Consider the following 19,716-nt stretch of genomic DNA (forward strand, 5'->3'; position numbering starts at 1 on the left):
GGGCTCCCTGCCCTGTGGGGTGTCTGCCTTTCCCTCTACCCCTCCCCCCACTTGTGCTCTCTCCCTCTCTCAAATAAATAAAGTCTTTTAAAAAATAAAAAGAAGACAAAACAGCTCTTGGAAATTATTAAATAAGGGGCACCTGGGTTGCACAGTCAGTTGAACATCCAACTCTTGGGTTTCAGCTTAGGTGGTGATCTCAGGGTCGTGGGCTCAAGCCCCACATCAGGCTCCAAGCTCAGCATGGAGTCCGCTTGAGACTCTCCCTCTCCCTCTGCCCCTACCACCCCTCACGGCTTCTTTCTTTTTCTCTCTCTCTCTAAAATAAATAAATATTTTAAAAAATTATTAAATGATGAATACTTGTGATATTGTGATTTATAAGAAACATATTTGGGCTTCCTCCCTGTTTCTGGCACAGCACCCATAAACCCTTAGGAATTTCCTAAGAGTAGAGTTATAAAGATGTCTTTTGTTGTATTAGTGAGATGACTTTTGGAAATCCCCTAAAGTTGGGGGCTGCTAGCCAGAGGGTGCCATGCTAACTATGTGTCCCACCCATCTGACCTCTGGAGGGGAGATGGGCTAGAGGCTGGGTCAACTGACACCAGCTAATGATTTAATCAATCCTGCAAATATAATGAAGCTGCCATAAAACCCCAAAAGGATGGGGTTTGGAGAGTTTCCGGATTGGTAAACATAGGGATATGCTGAGAGAGTGGTGCGCCTAGAGAAGACAATGGAAGCTCCACACTTCTTCCCACATATCTTGCCCTATGACTCTCTTCTGTCTGTCTGTTCCTGAGTTATATCCTTTTATAATAAACTGGAAATCTAGAAAGTATACTGGTTTCCTGAGTTCTGTGAGTTGCTCTAGCAAATTAATCAAACCCAAGGAGGGAGTCATGGGAACCTCTGATTTATGGCCAGTGGGTCTGAAGTACAGGTATCAAGGTAACAACCAGGACTTGCAACTGGCATCGTAAGTCTAAGGACAGGGCTATGGGAACCTCTAACTGGTAGCCAATTGGTCAGAAGCACAGATGACAACCTGAGCTTACAATTAGCATCTGAAGTCAAGGATAGCAGGAGTCTTGAAGGACTGTAACATTAACGTGTGAAACAGTATCAGAACTGAGCTGAATTGTAGGACAAGAGGTTGGTATGTGGAGAACTGCTTGGTGGTCTGCGGAAACTATCCCTCCATACACTGGAATTGGTCTAGAACCTAAGATACTATTTTACTTTCATGAACTATATTATCAGCAAAATAAATGACTAAATTTTAGTATAAAGTTATATATATAAAATATCAAAGTAGTAAGTGCCATATAGTTCATGGCCAACCCAATTATAATGCACTCAGTCCTAGACTTCATCTCCTAACATTTATCACTATAACCCAGCCATGCTGGCCTCCTTGCTGTTCCTTGACCAGGCCCCACGTACTTTGCATTTAATGTTCTCTGCTTGGAGTTCTTCCTCCAAGTATATGCAGAGATCAGTTCCTTCAGTTCCAATGATGTTAGTTCTTAGACCATCCTAAATAAAACAACACCCTTAGTCACTCTTTATTCCCCTATTTGGTTTTATTTTTCTTCACAGTACTTATTGATAACCGACGGACAAAGCAGGCTATGATTTATCTATTTTCTCTCCCCCACTACAAAGTAAGCTTGAGGGCAAAGACTAATGTTTTGTTCACTGATGTACCCCTGACATCTAAAAGAGTACCTACTATGACTACCATATGCGTATAGTGACACAAGCAGAATGAATTTTTAAAAATTCATGCATCTGCTTTCTAACTTGATCTATTGGTTCCTTTCTAATCAGTTCTTCACATCTAGAGGCAGAGTGACCTTTTCAAGCTCACCACTCCTCTATGGAACGCAACATTTTTCTCTCTCACAGGACATAGTCCCAGATCTTTAGCACAGCTGGAAAGGCTTTTGCTGGGTCCTGTCTACCTTTCCATCTGGTCTCACAGTTCTCAGGGATTCAACCACTCTGGCCCTCTCTCAAATTCCCCAGTGTGTCCCTTCTCATCACAGGGCCTCTGCACATGTAGTTCCTCTGATCTGGAATCCTCAGCTCTCCTCTCCCCAGCCCTCCATCACATTAATTTAGTTAACCTTAACTCCTAAGCTTCCTTCAGATCACAGTTCTAAATGTCACTTACTCTGGGAAGCCTTCCTCAAACACCCCATGTCAAGTTCCTTTGTCATAGGCTTTTGAAGAACTGTTCCTTTCAGAGCTCTAATGTCTTTAAAATATTTAATTTATATCACTTTTGATTAACGTATTTCTCCCAATGAACCCAAGTTCCAACAGAATAGGAACAACGTTTTTGTTGTATACACTGTGTTTTGAGCAACTAGAAGGTGCTTGGATACCTAAATGAAGGGACACGGACAAAGCAGGCTAACTATAAGTGAATAATAAAGCCTGCAATCAGTCAATTATGGGAATCAACAAAGCAAACTTTCTTTTTTATTAACTTAAATTGTTTTATCCAGACACGTTGCCTGTTTCTGGGTAACTGCCTCTCCCCAGCCATGTGTGTGCCCAAAAGAGAAAACTTATTTAATATTTCTACTAATTGGAATATAAGAGTAACATAAATCTTTACAACATTTGTCATTGTATCATTAGCTTTCAGGTTGCTTTAAATAGCAATAGAACAAACTTTTACTGTTTCTTTATGACAATATCATAAAAACTAAAATGGGTCATAATGAATTTTTAAAATAAATTCATACCATAAATGATATAAAGTAAGACTATAATACCCTCCCAGATCTATGACATTTTTTTCTAAATACTTTAAAATACCTTCAGATGGCAAAAGTACTTACCACCGTAATTCAAAAGTTACATATTGCACTTGATGTATTACATCTTGTTATTGCACTCTAAGGGTATGGTTAAATGTTTCTTACAAAAAACAATTCCACATAATTTCATTCAACTCAATTCATTCAGTTATACAGAACATTCTGAACTCAGTGTTACAGACTGAATTGTGCTCCCACTCCCCCCCCCCAAACATATAATGAAGCCCTAACCGCCGATACTAAGATTGTGGCTCTATTTAGAGACAAGGCCTTTAAACAGGTAAATAAAATGAGGCCATTAGGGTAAGCCCCAACCCAATCTGACTGGTGTCCTTAACAGGTGGGATTATGACATACAAAGAGACACCGAGGATGCACGTACACAGAGAAAAGGCCATGTAAGGACAAAGCAAGAAAACGGCCATCTAGAGCCAAGGAGAGAGGCCTTAGGAGAAACCAAACCTGCCTTGGACTTCCAGCTTTCAGAACCATAAGAAAATAAACTTCTGTTGTTCAAGCCAACCCAGTCCATGGTATTTTCTTATGGCAGCCCTAGTAGACTAATACACTCATCTCATACTGATAGGAAGGTTCTAGTCTATTGTAATATATGTGAATGACTAGTAATTATTGCCCTATGAATACACCAAACTAAGGTCACCTCCAGCATGCTTTATGCTAAATGTTGGGACTTAAAAAACAGTATGTGTTTGGGCATATGAGCATATTTGTCTAAGAAAAAATTTGGTCCTGCCTACTTGTATTACTGCACTCTATGCAGCAATGAGATGGATCTCTATTGGAATAGCTATAGACATCAATTTCCTTAATGGTCAGAAGAGAACAACTTAGCTATTATATACCTGAAATAATAAACATGTGGATCTCCTTTGAGCCCATAATATAAAAAACTTCATATTCAAGGTCCTTGCAAATAATCTTAATTAAATAATTTGTTAACTGTTCTTTTCTGTGGCTGAGGAAACTGTGAACTAGTGGTCAAAACCATAACTATGCAAAATTAAGTCTTTTCAAAAAAACACAGATTGCCAGAACTTCTTCCCTAGGGTTTCTGATTCAAATTTGCTATAGTTTTTCAGTTTCCACAGTTTTTTTTAAGTACCCCCAGACAACTCTAATATGTAGTCAGAATCATCTAAAACAGGTTTCTCAACCATGTCTACAATTGGAGACCTTTTAAAAAATACTGATGCTCAGCTCCCCTCTGAAGAATTTAGGAATGTGGCTCTGGCATTGTTAATTTTAAATATATTTAAAGAGTTAAAAGGATTCATTATTAAAAGAATACACACACACATACACACACACATACACACCAGTAAGAGAAACTCCTAGGGAGCTAAATGTGCAGCCATTATTGAAAACCATAGTGCAGGATCCATATGGCTATTACATGTTGTGATTAATGTGATGTATGTGCAACCAAATATTGGTGTATATGAATAATTACTGAAAAATACATTATCACACTCCAGTGAACATATTTTCCTTAGTAGTAAAAACAGAGTAAAGAATACTATATACTACAGTATGGCTTCATTATGAAAGGTATCGGTGAGCCTTCAATTACCTAAGTAGAAAAGGGAATAAAACCATTAACAAAATACAGCAAAAAGAATTCAACAGCACATTAAAAAGTATATACACTATGACCATGCTGGGGGTTACTACTGGAATGCAAGGATAGTTCAACATAAGACAATCAATCAATGTAACATACATTAATAAAATAAAGGATGAAAGGACAAAAACAACATGACCAGCTCAGTTGATGCAGAAAAAAATTGACATCAACATCGTTTCATGATAAAAACACTCAACAAACTAGGAATAGAAGTAAACCACCTCAACATAATAAAGGCAATATATGGAAAGCCCACAATTTACATTGCACTCAAGGGCAAAAGACAGAAACCTTCCCTCAAAGATCAGAAACAAGACAAGGATGCCCATTTTTACTGTTTCTATTTAACATAGTACTGGAATTCCTACACAGAGCAACTAGGCAAGACACAGAAATAAAAGGCATTCAATTTGGAAAGGAAGAAATAGTTATCTTTGTGGATGACATGATCTTATAGGTAGAAAATTCTGAAGATTCCACAAAAACAACACTGTCAGAAATAAATGAATTCAGCAAAATTAGAGCATACAAAAATCAACACACACCCTATCTTACATCACTTACAAAAATTAACTCAAAATGGATTAAAGACTTAACTGTAAGACCTGAAACCATGAAACCCCTAGAAGTAAAACATGCTATTAATAGGTATTGGCAATGACTTTTTGGTTTTTTGGGGGTTTTTTGTTTTTTTTTTTTAAGATTTTATTTATTTATTTGACACAGAGAGAGAGAGGCAGGCAGAGGGAGAGGGAGAAGCAGGCTCCCCGCTGAGCAGAGAGCCTGACTCGGGGCTCAATCCCAGGACCCTGGGATCCTGACCTGAGCCAAAGGCAGACGCTTAACAACTGAGCCACCCAGGCGCCCTGGCAATGACTTTTTGGATAAGACATTTTAAGAACAAGCAACAAAATAAAAAATAAACAAGTGGGACTACAACAAACTAAAAAATTTCTGCAAAGCAAAAGAAATAACAAAGTGAAAAGACAGCCTACAGAATAGGGAAAAATATTTCCAGACCATATATCTAATAAGGGGTTAATACCTAAAATATATAAAGAACCCACACAACTCCATAGCTAAAAATCAAATAACCCAATTAAAAATGGGCATTGAATCTGAATAGACATTTTTTCAAAGAAAACATATAAATGGCCAACAGGTACATGAAAAAGATACTCAATATCACTAGTGATTAGGGAAATGCAAATCACAACCACAATGAGGTATCACCTTATGCCTGTTAGAATGGCCATGATCAAATGCTGATAAAGACACAGAGAAAAGGAACCCTTGTGCACTGCTGGTGGGAATGACCTGGTTTAGCCACTATGAAAAACAGTATGGAGGTTCCTCAAAAAATAACCCTACCCTATGATCCAGCAATTCCACTTCTGGGTATTTATCCAAAGAAAGCAAAACCACTAACTTGAAAAGATATCTGCCATCCTATGTTCATAGCAGATTATTTACGAACAGCTAAAATATGGAAACTACCTAAGTGTCCATCAATGGATGAATAAAGAAATTGTGGTAAATATATACAATAGAATATTCTTTACCCATAAAAAATGAGGAAACCTTGACACTTACAACAACCTAGATGGACCTTAAAGGCATTATGCTAAGTGAAATAAGTCAGAGAAAGACACATAATGTATGACCTCAACTACATGTGGAATCTAAAAGGAAAACAACAGCAACAACAACAACAAATTCACAAAGAGATCAGATTTATGGTTACCAGAGGTGGGGTGGTAGTGAGAGGGGGAAACTGGAGAAAAGTGGCCAAAAAGTACAACTTCCAGTTACAAGACAATTAAGTACTAGAGATGTACTGTACAACATGATGACTACAGTTAACACTGCTATAGGATATACAGGAAAGTTAAGAGTGTAAATCCTAAGAGTTCTCATCACAAGGAAAAAAAATTTTTTCTTTTTTTGCTTTTTCTATTTTAATCTACGTGATGATGGATGCTAACTAAACTAATGGCAGTAATCATTTCAAAATGCAGCCAATCCTTGAACAACACAGGTTTGAACTGTGTGGGTCCAGTTTTAAGCAGTTATTTCACAGTACAGTACTGTAAATGTATTTTCTCTTCCTTACGAATTTCCTAATAACATTTTTTCTCTAGCTATTTTATTTTAAGAACAGTATCTAACACGCATCACACAAAGTATGTGTTAATCAACTCTTCATGTTATTGGTAAGTCTTCTGATCAACAGCTGGCTATAAGTAGTTAAGTTGCTGGGGAGTCAAAAATTATACATGGATTTTCTACTCCAGGGGGTCAACACCCCTAACCCCCATATCATTCAAGGATCTATTGGATGTGAAAGTCAAACTATTACACTGTACACCTTAAACTCAGATAGTGATGTATGTGAATTAGATCTCAATAAAACTAGGAAAAAAATTTAAAATAACAATAGAGGGGAAAAAATCAACATGCAAAGGTCAATGGCATTTCCATAAATAGACAATGGCCATCCTGAAAAAACATTAAGAAAATGATACCATTTACAAAAGCATCAAAAAGAATATAATATTGGGGCTCCTCAGTGGCACAGTCAGTTAAGTGTCCAACTCTTGATTTCAGCTCAGGTCTCGATCTCAGGGTCATGAGTCCAAGCCCAGAATTGGGCTCCATGTGGGGGAGCCTATTTAAAAATTAATTAATTAATTAATATTTTTGAAGTTAATATTTAGGAATAAACTTAACCAAAGAGGCTAAAGACTTGTATACTGAAAACATTGCCAAAAGAAATTAAAGATGACAAAAATAAATGAAAAGACATCCAGTGTTCATGGATTAGGAGACTTAATAACATTAAAATGTTAATAGTACTCAAAGTAGATTTAATGCAATCCTTATGAATATCCCAGTAGCATTTTTGCAGACATAGGAAATTTCATTCTAAAACTTACATGGAATTTCAAAGGACCCTAAATAGCCAAAACAATCTTGAAAATGAAAAACAAAGTTACAGATCTCACATTTCCTGATTTTAAAACTTACCATAAAGCTATTAAACAGTGTGGTAGTGGCATAAAGACAAACATACTGATGAATGGACTGTAATAGATAGCCCAGAAATATACTCTCATATATAAGGTCAAACGATTCTTGACAAGGATGCCAAGAACATTCAAAATACACAGACAGTCTTCCCAACAAATGATGCTGAGAAACCCAAATAAACATGCAAAAGAATGAAATTGGACTCTTACTTTCAAATGTTGAATCCACTTCACATATATGGGATAAATCCCACCTGTTTATAGTGTATAATTGTTTTTATACATTGTTTGGTTCAATTTGCCAATATTTTATTGAGAATATTTTGCATCTAAGTTCATCAGAGACGTTAGTCTGTAGTTTCCTTGTTTTTGTACTATCTCTATCTAGTTTTGATATCAGTGTAGTATTAGCTTCATAAAATGAAATGGAAAGTGTTCCCTCTTCCATTTTCTAGAAAGGATTAGATAGAATTGGTGTTAATTCTTCTTAAAATTGTTTAAAATAATTCTCCAGCTTGAAATTTTCCAGTGAAACTTCAATCCTGGAAAAGTTTCCCATGAAACTTTCCATCTTGGCCTAGAGATTTGTTTTTTTGGGGAGTTTCACAATTCTAAATTCAATGCCTTTAACAGTTACTGGGCTATTAAATATAAATTTCATATTGAGTGAGTTGTGGTTGGTTGTGTTTTTCAAGATACTGGGCCACTTCATCCAAATTGTTAAATTTTGTCTGTAAGTTGTTCATAGTAAGCTCTTATTGTCCTCATAATGTCTATAAGGGTCTATAGTGATACCCCATTACATTATTAAATTGGTAATTTTTATCCACTTTCTTTTTGCCAGTCCTTCTAGTTCATCAATTTTATTGATTTTTCATATAAGTAGCTTTTTGTTTCAGTGATTTTCTTTTTAACTTCCTTTATATCTACTCTTAAATTTATTATTTTCTTTTTCTGCTTGCTTTGGGTTTATTTTGCTTTTCATTTTCTATTATATGAACACTTTCTCTTTTCAAATGTAACATTTAATGCTGTAAATTTCTCAGCACTGCTTTAGCTGTATTCCACATATTTTGATATATTTTCATTTTCATTAAGTTCTTTTTTTATTTTGAGAATTTTTAGCCATGGATTATTTAGAAGCGTGTTAGTTTTCAGTCGACAGATTTTCCTGCTATTGATCTCTAATTTGATTCCATTATGGTCAGAGAATATACTCTGTATAATAAGCATTCTTTTAAATTTGTTCAGGTTTGTTCTACTGTTGAAGATGTCATCTATTTTCATGAGTATTTCATGGGCACTTGAATAAGATATGTATTCCATGTTGCTAGGTGGAATGTTCTATATAGGTCATTTTTTTTTTTTTTAAAGATTTATTTACTTATTTGACAGAGAGATAGATAGAGCCAAAGAGCACAAGCGGAGGGAATGGCAGAGGGAGAGGGAGAAGCAGGCTCTGCACTGAGCAGGGAGCCCAACACGGGGCTTGATCCCAAGACCCTGGGATCATGAACTGAGCTGAAGGCAGATGCTTAACTATCTGAGCCACCTAGGTGCCCCTATTTAGGTCATTTAGATCCTGTTGGTTTACTGTGTTCAGATTTTTATATTCTTGCTGATTTTATGCCTAATAGTTGTATCAGTTGTTGAGAGGAGAGTATTAAAGTCTTCAATTTTAACTGTGGATTCATCTTTTCCTTTTTCAGCTTTATCAGTTTTTTGTGTTTTTTTAGTGTAGATTATGGCTCTATTGTTTGGTACCTACACATTTAGGTTCATTACATCTTCCTGGTAGACTGATGCTTTTATCATTATTTAATCTCCTCTTGGTCCCTGGTAATTTTCTTTGTTCTAAAGTCTACTTTACCAGAATTTAATGTAATCATTATTGCTTCTTTTTTAGGTTAATGTTTGTATGGTATAGTCTTTAATATCTTTTTCAGCCCACGTAAATTTGTTGTAAGCTACATATAGTTATGGTTGTGTGTCTTTTATCCACTCTGTCATTTTCTTTGATTGATATATTTATACCATTTACATTTAAAGTAATTTCCAACCTGCAGATTAAATGTTCCTACTCACCTGTGGCAGGTATGACTGTGTTAGAAGAGCCACTTGAAAACCACAAGAATAATGACTCAATATAAAGAACATCAATAAAGAGATAAAAAAGAAATCAAACAAAAATTTATAAAATTTATAAATTTATAAATTTATAAAACAGAAACAAATTCTGGAGATGAACAATAATTAAAATGAAAAATGCACTAGTGAATCTCAAAAGATTTGAGCAAGCAGAATAGATCATCAGTGGACATGAAAGTAGGTCAACTGAAATTACAGTCTGAGAAGTAGAAAGAAAAAAGAATGAAGGAAAATGCAGAGAGCCTAAGAGATCTGTGGACACCATCAAGTGTACCAATCTATTTATAATGAGAGACAAAGGAGAGAAAGAGGTAAAAAATATTTCAAAAAATAATGACGATAAATATCCAAAATTTGATAAAAGACATGAAACTAAACAGCCAACAAACTCAACAAACTCAACAAACTCCAAGTAGGAAAACTCCAAATAGATCCAGACTATCACATTAATCTAAAATGGTCAAAACCCAAACACAAAGAATGAATAATAAAAGCAGCAGGAGAGAAGCAATTAGTCACATACATCGGGCCCTAAGAAGATAAAAAGCTTATTTCTCATCAAATACCATAGAGGCTACAATTTTTAACTAAAATTTCTATACCCAGCAAAATTATCCTTCAAAAAAAAGGGGGGGATTAAGACAGTCTCAGAAAAGCAGAAGCTGAAGAGAGTTAACCACTAGTAGAACTGCCCCACAAGAAATGTTAAAGGGAGTCCTTCAGGCTACAATGAAAGAACACACCAAATGGTAATTCAAAGCTATGAAAAGAAATAAAGAACAATAAAGACAACTACATGGGTAAACATAAAAGCCACTACTACTGTATAAAGTGACTTGGGACAGTAACACAAAACAGAAGAGGGATGGAGCTGTATAAAAAAGTCTTTACACTATTGATACAAAGCTGGTATTAATTCAAACTAGATTATTATAATTGTAAAATGTTAACTGTAATTGCCAAGGTAAACACAATAACTAAAAAATAGACATAAAAGGAAATAAGGAAGTCAAAATGATGCACAACACAAAGCTCAATTAACACACCCAAAAAAGATAGAACCACCACACAAATTTTGAATAAGGAAACAGAGAATCTGAATAACACTACAAACCAAGTGGACCTAACATATAAAGAATAATCTACCCAACAACAGCAGAATATACTTTCTTTTCAAAGTACACACGGAACATTTTTTAGGATAGACCACATGTTAGGCCACAAAACAAGCCATAAAAATTCAAGACTGAAATGATACAAATACCTTTTCTGACCACAATGGAATGAAACTAGAAATCAACAGCACAAAGAAAACTGGAAATCCACAAATCTGTGAAAATTTAACAACATTCTTAAACAGCCAAAGGGTCAAAACAAAGAAAAAAAGGGAAATTAGAAAATACCTTGAGACAAATGAAAATGAAAACACAACATACCAAAACCTGAGGGATACAATGAAAGCAATGCTAACAGGGAACTGTACAGTTGTAAATACTTAGATTAAAAAAGAAAAAAGATCTTAAATCAACAACTTTACAACTCTAGAAATTAGAAAAGGAAAACATTAACCCAAAGCTAGAAGAAGCAAATAATAAAGATTAGAGCAGAGATAAATGGCATAGAGAACACAAAAACAATAGAAAAAAACAACCACAACAATGAAACAAAGAGTTGGCTTTATGAAAAGATCAACAAAATTGACAAGTCCTCTGCTAGGGATTAAGAAAAAAGGAAGAAGATTCAATTAAATCAGAAATAAAAGGGAATGTATAAACAATGTCACAGAAATAAAGAGGATTATAAAAAAATACTATGAAAACTGTACACCAAAAAATTGGATAACCAAAAAGAAATGGATAAACTCCTAGGAACATGCACCCTACAAAGACTGAATCATGAGGCAATAAAAAATTGTGAACAGACCTTTAACTAGTAAGGAGACTGAAACAGTAATCAAACCCCATTCCCCCCAAAAGGAAAGTCCACGACTAAATGCCTTTGCTGGAGAGTTCTACCAAATATTTAGAGAATTAACACCAATTCTCTCGAAACTCTTCCCAAAAAATTGAAGAGGAGGAAACATTCCCAAGCTCATTAAATGAGGCCAGCATTACCCTGGTACCAAAGTTAGACAAAGACACAAGAAAACTAGTCTAGACCAGTATCTTTGTTCTGAATATTGATACCAAAAAATTCTGAACTAAAAGCAAACTGATTTCAACAGCACATTGAAAGGATTATTACACCATAGTAGGAGGGATTTATTACTGGAATGCAAAGATGATTGAACATATGAAAATCAATCAGTGTAATATACCACACATTAACAGAATGAACAAACACAACATAAATCATCTCAATTGATGCAGAAAAAAAATTTAACAAAATGTGACACCATTTCATGATACACTTGATCTTAGCCAAAAGGCCGAGAAGCGATTCACCATTTCATGATAAATAAAACTCTCAATAAACTAGGAATAGAAGAAATCTACCTCAACATAACGAAGTCCATTTACAAAAAAACACATAGCTAAAATCATACTCAGTGGTTAAATGCTGAAAGCTTTTCCTCTAACACCAAGAATAAGACAAGGTCGTCTGCTCTTGCTACTCCTATCAAACACAGTACTGGAAATCCTAGCCAGAGCAGTCAGGCAAGAAAAAAAATAAAAGCATTCAAATTGGAAAGGAAAAAATAAAATTATCTTTCTTCATAGACAACATGACCTTATGTAGAAAACCCCAAAATACCACCAAAAAACTGTTAAAATAAACAAATTCAACCAATGTAGGACATAAAATTAACACACAAAAATCCGTTGTGTCTATACATTAACAATAAACCTCAAAAAAAAAATTAACAATCTCATTTACAAAAGCATCAAAAAGAATAAAAAACTTTGGAATAAATTTAACCAAGGAGATGAAAGACTTGCGCACTGAAGACCACAATACAATGCTGAAAAAAGTTAAAGAAAACACAAACGGAAAAATATCCAGTCTTCAAGTATTGGGAGACTTAATATTAAGATGTCCATATTATCCAAAGCAATTAACAGAGTCAACATAATCACTATCAAATTCCCAGTGGCATTTTTTTTTTTTGCAGAAGTAGATAAATTCACCCTAAAATTCAAATATCAAGAGATCTCAAGGCAAAGTAATTTTGAAAAAGAACAAAGTTGCATGTCTCATATTTCTTAATTTAAAAGTAAATTTACAATGCTACAGTAATCAAAACACTCTGATAATGGCATAAAGACAAACAGACCAAAGGTCAGAAGACAGACCCTGGAAATACACTCACAAAATGGTCAAATGATCTCTGCCAGGGATGCCAAGACTACTCAATGAAAAATGAATAGTCTCTTCAACAAATGGTGCTGGGGAAACAGGATAAACACATACAAAAGGATGAAGTTGGATCCTTCTTTTACACCATAAATAAAACTTAACTCAAAATGAATCAAAGACCTAAACATAAGACCTGAAACGATAAAACTCCTAGGAGAAAACATAGAGGAAAAAGCTTTGTGACATCATCAAACCTCACAATAATTTCTTGGATACGAAAAGCAGAGACAACAAAAACAAAAATAGACAAATGGAAGTATATCAAACTTAAAAACTTCTGTGTATCAAAGCACACAATCAACAGAGTCAAGAGGCAGGTGATCTACAGAATGGGAGAAAATATCACCAAACTGTAGATCTGATAAGGAATTAATGTCTAGAATATATTAAAAATTCTTACAAAACAAAAACCTCCCAAACAACCCAATTAAAATATGGACTTGAATAGATGTTTCTCTAAATATGATCTACAAATGGCCAACAAACATGAAAAAATGCCCAACATCACTAGAGAAATGTAAATCGAAACCATGAGGTATCACTGCACATCCACCAGGATGGCTGTGTTTTCAAAATAACAGAAAACGACAAATGTTGGTGAAGGTGTGTGCACTGTTGGTAGGATTGTAAAGTGGTGCAAAAACAGTATGGATATTCCTGGAAAACTTAGAAAGAGAACTATCATATGATCCAGCAATAACACTTTGAGGTACATATTCAAAAAAATTTAGAGTCTTGAAGAATATTTGCACACCCACGTTCATAACAGCACTGTTCACAATAGTGAAGAGATGGAAGCAACCCAAACATCTACTGATGGATGAATCAATAAAGGAAATGTGGTCTATGAACACAATGAAATATTATACAGACTTAAACAGGAAAAAAAATCCTGTCACATGCTACCAAATGGATGAACCTTAAGAACATTACACTAAGTGAAATAAGCCAGTCACAAAAAGACAAATATTGTATGATTGATTCCATCTATAGGAGTCATCTAAAGTAGTCAAATTCATGAAAACAGAAAGTAGAATGTGGTCACCTAAGGCTGGAAGGAGGGGTAAAAAGGGAATTTGTTGTTTAATGGGTATAGAGTCTCAGATTTGCAAGATGAAAAAGGTCCGGATATCTGTTTCATAACAGTATGAATATACTTAATACTACTGAACCATACACTTAAAAATGATTAAGATGCACACAGTAGCACTATTCAAAATAGCCTAAAGGTGTAAGCAACCCAAATGTCCATCCACAGATGAATAGGTAGAGAATCTATAGCATAGCCATACAATAAAATATTATTCAGGCATAAAAAGAAATGAAGTACCAGGGTGCTTGGGTGGCTCAGTTGGTTAAGTGTCCGACTCTTGGTTTTGGCTCAGGTCATGATCTCATGGGGCCTGAGATGGAGCCACGGGTAGGGCTCCCAGCTCAGCAGGGAGTCTGTCTGAAGATTCTCTTCCGTTGCCCCTCCCCCCACCACTCATGAATGTACTCTCTCTAAAACAAATAAGTCTTAAAAAAAAGAGAGAGAGAAAGAGAAAGAAAGAAAGAAAATGAAAGAACCCACATCCTACAACATGGATGAACCTCAAAAATGTTATGCTTCATCTGGCTGGCTCAGTAGATAGAGCATGCAGCTCTTGATCTCAGGGTCTTGAGTTCAAGCCCTATGTTGGAGTAGAGCTTACTGAAAAAATAAAAATAAAAAAAAATTATTATTGGGGCACCTGGGTAGCTCAGTTTGTTAAGCATCTAAAACTTCCACTTAGGTCATGATCTCAGGGTCCTGGGATCGAGCCCCACATCAGGCTCTCCACTCAGCAGGGAATAATCTTCTCCCTCTCCCTCTGCCCCTTAGCCCACCCGTGCTTGCTCGTGTGCTCTCTAATAAACAAATAAAATATTTTTAAAAAAACCAATGTTATGCTAAGTGAGAGAAGCTGGACAAAAAGGTTACATACTATATAATCCCTTTTATATGAAATATCCAGGACAGGCAAGGTCATAGAGATAAAAAGCAGATTAGTGGTTTCCAGGGACTGGGGGAGAGGAAGGAATGAGGACTGACTGCTTAATGGGTACAGGGTTTCCTTGGGTGTGATGAAATATAATGGAACTAGTTACAGGTGATAACTGCACAATATTGTAAATCTAAAAAGTCACTGAATTTTATACTTTAAAATTAATAATATATTTTAGGTGAATTCTACCTTAGAAAAAATCAATTGTATTTCTATATACTAACAATGAACATATAGAATCTGAAATTAAAATCACAATACTATCTCCAAAAAAACCAAAATATATGATAAACTGAACCTCATGAAAATTTAGAACTTTAAAGACCCTGTTAAGAAGATGACAACACAAGTTGCAGACTGGAATGGGAGAAAGTACTTAGAAAAACCCTATCTAACAAAGGACCAGTAGCTACAATACATAACTCTCAAGACAACGGTAAAAAAATAAACAATCCAACTAGACAATGAGCAAAAGACATGAAAAGACGTTTCACCTAAAAGAAGATAAAAATGCACGTAATCACTTGAAAAGATGTTGAGCATCATTAGTCATTAGGGAAATGTAAATTTAAAACACAATGAGAGCTCTCTGGGCTCAGACCAAGTTTGGGACAGTATAGTTAAACGCACCAAGAAGGTCGGAATCATCGGTAAACACAGAACCCATATGATCCCTCCCTCAGGAAAATGGTGAAGAAGAGTGAAACAAGTCAGCACGCCAAATACACTTTCTCCCTCTGTGGCAAAACCAAGAGGAAAAGACAAGCTCTGAGTTGTGGTTCCTACATGAAAACGGTAGCCAGTGGTGCCTGGACCTACAACTACAACACCACTCCTGTCGTCACAGTGAAGTCTGCCATCAGACATTGCTAGCCCATAATAAATGGGTTAATTCTGTTAACAAAATTACTTCGGCTTGTTAAATTTATTAATTGGATGTTCTGATTTGCATTGCATTAATTTTACTTTCTCAAAAGACTTGGAAATTTAAAATCCTTCTAATTAAAAAAAAATGCACCAATAAATACCACTTTTCACCGATCACACTGGCATGGATTAAGACAGGAGTTAATATTTAGCAGGTGTGGGGAAAGAGATATTCTCAAACACTGCTAACAAAAACATTAAGTGATATAATCTCATTGCAATTTTGCAATATCAGAAATTAAACTGCACATATACACTGACCCAGCAATCCGTTGCTACAAATTATCCTACACTCTCACACAATTCCAATAATGTAGTGAAGAATATTTATTGCAGCACTGCATATATAAGCAAAAAACCCTGAGATTTACCAAAGTATCTCTATCAACAAGGAAACAATTATATTAAATGTAATCCATATATGGAAAAATGTCCAAGATATACTGGCAAATGGAAAGCGAAAGATGCAGAATACGTATCAGCTATTTCTGATAATTTATGGGGAGTACAGTGCTGGGTGAGAGAGGACAGTTTTACTTACTCTAAACATCTCCATACTATTTGCTCATACTTAGTAAATAAGTATATGTGACTCCCATAAAAAAATAAAATTTCAAAAATACTAAATGTTACTTGGCAATATATCTGAAAAAGGTCAAATGTACACTGTGCAATCTCATCTATAATGAAGAACAAATATTTTTATTAATTTAAAAGTCTTTTCTTTTTTGCATTACAACAAAGGGCAGCACACATCTACACTGCTACTAAAGAGTGAAGTACAGAGAACTTAATTTGAAAATTAAGGAAATTAGCTAATACAAGGTAAGTATTCATAAAGAACTTCAAATCCTTGGATTCGGGAACTCTGCAAAATGAAAAAAGCAGTGGCTGACCATATAAAATATTGAAGCACAGAATGAAGACGAGTCTGAAACTAAGGTACACCTATCAGCCTCTGACAAGAGAAACTAACCTAAAATCTTTCAAATACATGTAAGTCAAACAACCTCAAGGTTATATTTCTCTGAATACTCAAATTTATCAACAAGAAAACTAAACATACTTCACATCCATGATGAAATAAAACAAATAACTGAAGTTCTGACATTTGATAAGAATCTATGTCTAAGAAAATCCTTGTAGGGATCAGAAGAAACAGCATGAGATGGGGTCAATGTCCAACTCTGTATTCAACCTTTATGGCAGAAGCTGCAAAGAGGAAAAGCAACAAATTGATCCCAGTGGGGAAGAACCTCTCCTTGCTCTGGACTTGCTAGAAGGCATAAAAATCCCCCAGGTGACTACAATGGCCAACCCAACCAGCCTAATTTCAAATATGGAAGAAAAAAACTAGTATAAAATACTTCACAATATTTTAAGTTCCTTAAACATATTATTTATATATTACAGACCTACAATGATAAAAACAAAATTTTTAAAAATACTTTTCATCAAACAGCAAGCTTCCTAAGCTATAAAAATCAAAAATATTATCACACTTCCAGACTATGATTCAATTTCCTTCTCTACTCCACTGTTTTTTTACCCTCAGGAAAATGAGAAAAAGTTTTCTTTATAGATGTAACCAGTCTTCCTAATTTTCTACTTGTATTAATCTAATACATCCTTTAAAATTTTTAAAGAAATAACTATTACAAACTCACAAAAAGAATACCGTTAGTAGCAAACACTCCAATTTCCATAACATGGATTAATGCCTTCATTTGAAAAGAGTAATCAAAATCAACAGTTTTCCTTAAGGTCTCAACTAAGAACATTACTAGCTGTTTTTTAAAAACTGGATTCAAAGAAGACTTGGGTAATATTTTATTGCCTTCCAAAATATCTATAATGCTGTATTGTCCTCGTTGGCTCCTTCTTAAAGTCCAACAGCAACTGAAGTACCCATGTCCTCATCCCATTCCAGCCAATATTCTGAATCCCTAGTTGACTGAGAGAGAATTCTGTTCATTGTTCCATATTTTTTTTTTTAAAGATTTTATTTTATTTATTTGACAGAGAGACACACAGTGAGAGAGGGAACACAAGCAGGGGGAGTGGGAGAGGGAGAAGCAGGCCTCCTGCAGAGCAAGGAGCCCGATGCGGGGCTCGATCCCAGGACCCTGGGATCATGACCTGAGCCGAAGGCAGATGCTTAACGACTGAGCCACCCAGGCGTCCCTCATTGTTCCATATTTTACAAACATTCACTAAGTACACACAGTACTCTGGCACTGTGCTACTAAGATAAGTAAGACACTGATGGTGTCTACCCTCAAAGAGCTCACAGTCCAGTAAAGAAAACACTCTACTACAGTATGACTAGGTCTGGCTCAAAGGATAAGATAATGCTTGAGATGGACTATTTCAGGAGATAAGCTGATGAGCAAGAGGAAGGACAAGGTGAGAGGCTGGGGAAGAGTGACAACATATAATTAGGACTAAAACTAAATATATGAAACATCAGACTTCATTTATTCAGGTAATTCTAGACATTCTGGAATAGTTGCAGTGAAACTGTTATATGCTATGTTATGGAGTTTACATTTTATTGTGCAGGTGCTAGGGAACAGTAAAGGGGACAACTAGAGGAAGGAAAGCAGTGTAGAATGCTGCAAAGTGAGGTCAGAGACTTGGAGAATCCAATAAAATTACAGAGAGAATACATAAAAAAAACTAGCATGTTCATACACTGGAACAGTACTCAGCAGTAAAAAATAATGAACTACTGATACTCACACAATGAGATGTATGTTGGTTGAAAAAAGCGACATATAAACGAGTGCATATTATATAATTCTATATATATAAAACTCAAGAACAGGCAAAACTAAGCTATGCTGATAAAATTCAGAAAGATGCTTACCTCAGGGGGAAAAGGCTATTGGACTGGAAAGGGAAGAGTTTGAGGAACTTTCTGGGCAATGAAAATGTTCTACATCTTGATCTGTATGGTAGTTACATGTGTGAACATGTATGTAAAAGCCTCATTCAGCTCTATACTTTAAATTTTACCATACATAAGTTACAACTTAATTTATATAAAAATGTAAGTTATATCTTATTTAAAAAAAGAAAAAAAATGCATAATTGTGATAGAACAGGGTCAGAATAAGTTAAACCAGTGTCATCCCTTAAGCAATATCTGACTTATAAGAAATCAGAATAAAGGTTCTAACACACTATATATTCAATTAGGAAACAAAATCCCTGTAAGACCTTAAGTACAAAAGTCTAGCTTCTTCTTCCCTACAAGAAGATATATAGACAAGTGTTCCTTATAAACGCTGTGAAGATAATGTACTCGTCCTAAAGAAAAGAAATAGCTCACTATAAACCAAAAAAAAAAAAAAAAAAAATTTTTCTACACAGCAGTACCTACCTTACAGAAAGTACTATAAAGATTAACAAGGCATGAGAAGCAGTTAACATAATACAGAGCACAGTAAGTACTCTTCACACTACCACTACAATTATTATTATATAATAGCAATAAAAGGGAAACTTTCCTTCAAATTATGCCTAAACCACTTACTGAGAATACACTGTTTAACTACATATTATTCAACTACAGCACTTCTCATTCTAGGTTTTTTATTTTCTTTTTTTAACTTTGAGATCAGCAAGTTTCTGACAGCTGAAACATCTGGTTAGATTAGAGAAAGACCAAGTTAACTACAATTTAAGTATTCTTTTTAATCTGTTTATATCCTGAAACCATGTTCACTTGCCAAAAGATAGTA

The 19,716-nt window shown here is 35.1% G+C and overlaps 1 protein-coding gene and 1 pseudogene across 1 annotated transcript in view; both read right to left on the reverse strand.

Moving 5' to 3' along the window:
- ZNF644 (zinc finger protein 644) overlaps nt 1-19,716 on the reverse strand; it is a 102,085-nt gene that overhangs the window by 47,095 nt on the left and 35,274 nt on the right. The gene's annotated exons all lie outside the window — the stretch shown is intronic.
- LOC123324816 lies at nt 11,961-12,099 on the reverse strand (annotated as a pseudogene).

This window comes from Neomonachus schauinslandi, chromosome 4 (genome assembly GCF_002201575.2).
Source record: "Neomonachus schauinslandi chromosome 4, ASM220157v2, whole genome shotgun sequence".
Lineage (NCBI taxonomy): Eukaryota > Metazoa > Chordata > Mammalia > Carnivora > Phocidae > Neomonachus > Neomonachus schauinslandi.